At 40.9% G+C, this 5,284-nt stretch overlaps 1 protein-coding gene across 1 annotated transcript in view; it reads left to right on the top strand.

The window, feature by feature from the left end:
• The first annotated feature begins 3,727 nt into the window (after nt 1-3,727).
• The window catches only part of fam107b (family with sequence similarity 107 member B), a 16,620-nt gene continuing 15,063 nt past the window's right edge, over nt 3,728-5,284 (top strand). Inside the window, exon 1 of the mRNA XM_035664707.1 lies at nt 3,728-3,911. The gene's annotated coding sequence lies outside the window, so the exon portion shown is untranslated. The remainder of the gene's footprint in view (nt 3,912-5,284) is intronic.

Genomic DNA, 5,284 nt, shown 5'->3' with positions numbered 1-5,284 from the left:
TTTATTTATCCCGAGGGAAATTGCAATGCAATGTGTGCGAACACAAACATACACAACTCACAAAGTCACTTACAGTGACCTAATTGGCCATTTCTTCCAAAACACATAACACACATAAATGTGGAATATTACTTCAGTACAGAGTTTTATCTTGTGGTTTCTCCACCAGTGCACTGAGGTTATATGCCCTAAACAGTTGCTGGGTCAGAAATGAGGGAGAAAACAGAGTGGAAAGAATGCATTAAGTCGGTTTGGGACAAATGAGAAAAAGAAGAAAATGATGGCTTGATGTTAACAGTTGCTTCAGCATATGGTGGGTGTACCACTAGTGTAAACCCCCAGTCAGTCAGAAGTAGGTCACACACACAGGGTGGTGTTTATGTACACTACAATTACACGTAGTTATTTACCATCTACTCCTTTCCTGTACTGGTGTGATGTTAGTACGACTTTACGCTCCTCACAACAGATATGAATAACTTACTTTCTTCTGCATGTTCAAATCCCATTTTGTGTCATTTTTCTTTATCAGTGAGCAACAAATTGTGCTGTGCGCACAGAAAAAAAAATTCCTCAGACCTTTGCTAAAAGAGATTCACTATTATCAGTTTTAAGACCGGCCCTTGCTTACAGGAAGATTTTCTCTGTCACCATGGTTTTCAGATAACTGCCATATCCTGTTTAAAGTGGAGGCCCTCGGAGGCCTGACAAAGAAAAAACAAGAGGCCTCATGTAAACACATGTTCACACAAGAACTTTGGGAAACTCTGGGATAGTAACAGAAACATCTGTCCCAGGAATTAGACTTCAGATAGCAGCATTGTGAGATAAAGAAGGAGGGCAGTTCCAGGCAGTGACACTGAGTGAGGAAACCCCCCCATTTACACACAGGAAGAGGCAACTACATGACCTTCAGTGTCCAAATCAGCCTTTATTTACAGTCAATCATATATTCAGCACTATGGACTGTGTCTATGTATGTTGACATGTGTCCACATACTGTAAGTCAGTCAAGAGACATATTGATGTTTTGAGCAGGCATGACATTGTGTACGCACATAACAAAAAATTTAGGTAATCAGGTTAAAGAGCGCAGTGGTTTTAAGTGTAATTTTGTGTCTTTTCTAGAGCAGTAAAAAGGCGTTTTCGGTTGTTCAACCACTATTCAGGCGTGTCTCAGAAATGAGACTGTCCCACTGAATCTCTAAATTACATTTGTGGTTTAGAAAAAGTGTGAAATATCTCTGACAACCATCCGAAACGGAAGTTGCTGACAGGTGCTGATCACTAGAGAAGTTGCAGTAACACATACACTTTTTCCATAACAGTAAGGAAGTACTTTCTTCCTAAAGTGGTTAAGGTTTTAAATCTAAAATGTCCTGTGTGCAACTGAGAGAGTATAGAAGTGTTAGAAATAGATAAGGTATTGTCTGTTGTATTATTTTTTAAATAAGGTAAAAAGTTTAAAGAATACTGTAGTTAAAGATATTTTGGGAAATGTGTGTACATATAGGACTATTTCTTAGCTGCAAACAGTAATTCAGTAAGTCTAGCAGTTGCCTGGCAATTGGTCCCAGCCAAGAAATAGTTGTAACAAAATGGCAAAATTCTCATTTTACCTTTGTTATTGTATTAAACAAACAAGATCCAAGGTGTTAATTAGTGAGCTTTAGGGGTGCTGGCAGGTTTTGTTACATTTCGACAGAGTCTGGTTGTCTGTTTCTCCAGTTTTCCAGTTTTTATGCTAAGCTAAGCTAACTGGCTGCTGGCTCTAGCTACATATTTAGTGTACAGACATGAGACATGACATTAATCAGTCTTCTCATCTCTTGGCAGGAAAGCTAATAAGCATAATTCCCAAATTGTAAACCTTTTCCTTTAAGAAATAGAAATATTTGTAAAATAGCATGGTGGGGTTTATCCAGTTCTAGTGGTATAATAGTGATAGTTAAACTTTTTACACAGGTTTTGCTTACGCACAACCCCATGCATGCACATACACTGCATACACATCTGTTTCCTGCATGGTGGGAGCTCTGAGCGTAGTGGTCTCTGGAGGGAGTGTCTTCTCTGTCAGAGGCGACCCCTCTCATGACTCATCCTATTGTTCACATCAACACTCTTAGTCACCCCTCTCCTAAATTATGAGAAGGTCCTTAGGAATGTTTTACTTCTCTGACTTCCCACCCCTCACATGTTTAGAATTCAAACCCAACCCTTGGGCTGTTTTCTGTTCTTTTTGTCATTTCCAGTAAGCCTACTCTGGTAGTCGTACAGCAACTTAGATCTTTATCCAACACAGATATCGAACCCAATGAGATATTGTCAAGAAAATGTGACCCCTGAAATAAGCGGGGCGACGTAAACCAACAGATCAGCATGAAACTAGGGGTTTCGGTGAGCCGACTTAACAGAAGGATGGTGGATAAGCAGATCCACTGACCCTTCATCAGTAAGCAGATTACTCTTTATCACAAAGGATGCTCAGGATATTCAGTCTGCGACAATAACAGGCAGCAGACTGATCTGTTGTAATCAAGGTGAAGAATGATTAAAAAAAAAGATCTACAGTGGGAATAATGAAAACTTCCCCCTCAAGTTCTCAAATAAAAAGAAACATAATTTTCAAAGGATACTCATGAGTATTTACAAATCCAGGGCAGGCAAATATTGTTCAAACCCACGTAATACATTTAAACACTGGAGATGAAAAACTGACCAAAGATACCAAATAGTCAGGATGAATTTTAGAGAAATGTATATAAAATAATGCACAACACATCTGGAATATTTCCACTTTATGAAATGATGCAACCATAAAAATGAAAATGTCTTTGGTTTTAATGTTTCACTCACTTCAAAACAAACAAACATCATATAGCTTCAATAAGGTGTTGAAACAAGATGAATAGAATACATATGATAGAAATATGATTGCTTAAAGTTACTTAGCATTCATTCTTTGGACATCAGCTAGGTGATAATTATCCGTGGGTTTGCCACTAAGTGAAAGCGCATTACACTTAGCCATTTGATCCATTGTTGATATTAAAATATTGATAGTGCTGCTTTGAAGGTACAGTGTGTAACGCTTAGGAGGATCTATTGGCAGAAATGGAATATAATCTTCACAGGTATGTTTTCATAAGTGTATAACCACCTGAATATAGGAATCATGTAGCATTTCATTACCTTACAATGAGCTGTTTTTATCTACAGATGCTACGGGTTGCCCTTAATGGAGTCTGCCATGTCTCTACAGTAGCCCAGATAAACCAAACACTGGCTGTAGATAGGCAATGATGATTGTACACACTGGTTTAAGGTGAAGAAAAAAGGGGGCATGTGTGTGTGTGTGTGTGTGTGTGTGTGTTAATGGGTTAAAAAACTAATGTTAAAATATAATTCAGCTTAAACAACATGTCAAAGAAATCATAGAGGCAGTCAAAACTTTCTGTTTAAATGATATTGTAATAAAAATTGGAAATAATGAAAATACATTAACATACATGAAGTCATATGAACACCCGTGACAACGCTGTAAAACCTCCTGTCCATTTGTGTGCGCGTGTGTGACTGTGCTTGCGCGCGCACTCGATCCACGCCCACCCCGAGCTCGAGGAGTCCCCCGCTCATACACTCTCAGCGAGCAGATGAAGACAGAGGGGGAGGAGCCCGCGCGTGACGTCAGCCCACCCCTCCCACCCAGCTTGAATTTACATTTTCTATGGGTCCTTGAGTGTATGTGAGCTATTGAACAGTTAACTAAAGCAGAGTCGCGCGGACACACCTCAAACCCCAAGAAGTGAACCGGAGAGGCGCTCGTGTGTCCCCCGAACCACTTTGTCATTTTTAAATATTAAAAAACAACTTGAGTTGGAGAGAGAAGTCGCGTCGGGGTCGACTTTGAGGTAGGTGTGTAATGTGTAGTGTGTGTGTGTGTGTCTGGAGCTCGTGCGTTTTTCGTGAGGGTGTTTCACGAGCACACTAACAAAAGCAGCACGTTTGAACTGTCCGTCTGCTCCCGTCGGGGGGAAAAAGCCAGCAGGCTTTAGGGTGAAAAACTGGAAAGTGAGGTGGTAAAGAAAAGACGGTGGAGAGAGAGAATGAGATTGCAAAACACAAACTCTTGTTTCATTGTCTCCTTTTGTTGCAGCGCATGACTGTAGCCGACGGACGGGACAGTGGAGAACAAACACGTTGAGGTTGTTGTACAGCATGTACAGACTACAGTTACATTTACTTTGGACTGATAGTATTCATGGCAGCTGATACTTTGTACTCTGGGAGAAGAATGGTAGAAGGGGAAAAAAATAACGCCTTTGTTATTTCTGGTGTGTCTGTGGCAATTCAGAGAAGATGTTGTGTTACAGTTGACTGATATCTGTACACAATTCTTTCTAAGATACAGAATCAGTCTTGTGTTTGAGCCATGCCAGGGTTATTAATCTATCCATACTTGAAATCACATGTTGTGATTTGTCTCAGAGCACTTTACAAGCTCTACAACACAAGACTGGCTGTATGTCTGCTGTGTGTTTCTTATTTGTCACCAGCCTACCAATAGTCACGTCATATTTACCCTTAAAATGAGGCCCGTTGGTGAGGCAAACAGCCCTAAAAAAGACCATATTGGTGAGCCGTGTCTGAAATCATCATGTGTGAGTAAGACTGTGTGTGTAATAGCACAGCAATGACTACTGCCTTCTGTGTCAAAGCACATGGCTTCAGTCAGAGCTGACACACACTGGCCTGTGCTGTCATCAGACAGACACACGGACCAACTGTCATGTGAAGAGGTGTGTTTCTTCTTCGATTGGGCGACGGGGTCTGCGAACGTATGGCATTTCTTTTTCACGCTGGCTTAGAGTTTGTTGCAAAGAGCTGCTTTCAAACTTTAACAAGATGTTAAACAAACAGGGTCGAACCCAGCTCTAGCCAGAGGATTGTGTGTGTGTGTGCGTGTGTGTGTGTGTGTGTTTGCTGGGTGGAGGCAGAATAGCACCATGGCAAATACAACTAACCCGTGAAGTGGTTTAACTCTACTTCATCAGATGTGTTCTAGTGACAAAAGCAGGTGGTAAGAATGGGTTTGTTAAACTGTCTAGGTGCAGAGCTTTCAAGAGTGTCGGTGCTGCGACTGTGTGTGTGTGTGTGTGTGTGTAAGGAGGGGAAAGTTTCTCGCACATGTGTTAGTCATTTGGAGGGGAGTTTGCTAAACGATTTACATCTGTTTTCTGATCTTTGAACCCCCTCTTTTCCTCCTCTCTCTCCTGTTTCTCTT

Source organism: Morone saxatilis, unplaced genomic scaffold (genome assembly GCF_004916995.1).
Source record: "Morone saxatilis isolate NCDOM2014 unplaced genomic scaffold, NCSU_SB_2.0 Contig2, whole genome shotgun sequence".
In the NCBI taxonomy this organism is placed as follows: Eukaryota; Metazoa; Chordata; class Actinopteri; family Moronidae; genus Morone; species Morone saxatilis.
This window is presented reverse-complemented; position numbering and strand designations above follow the sequence as displayed.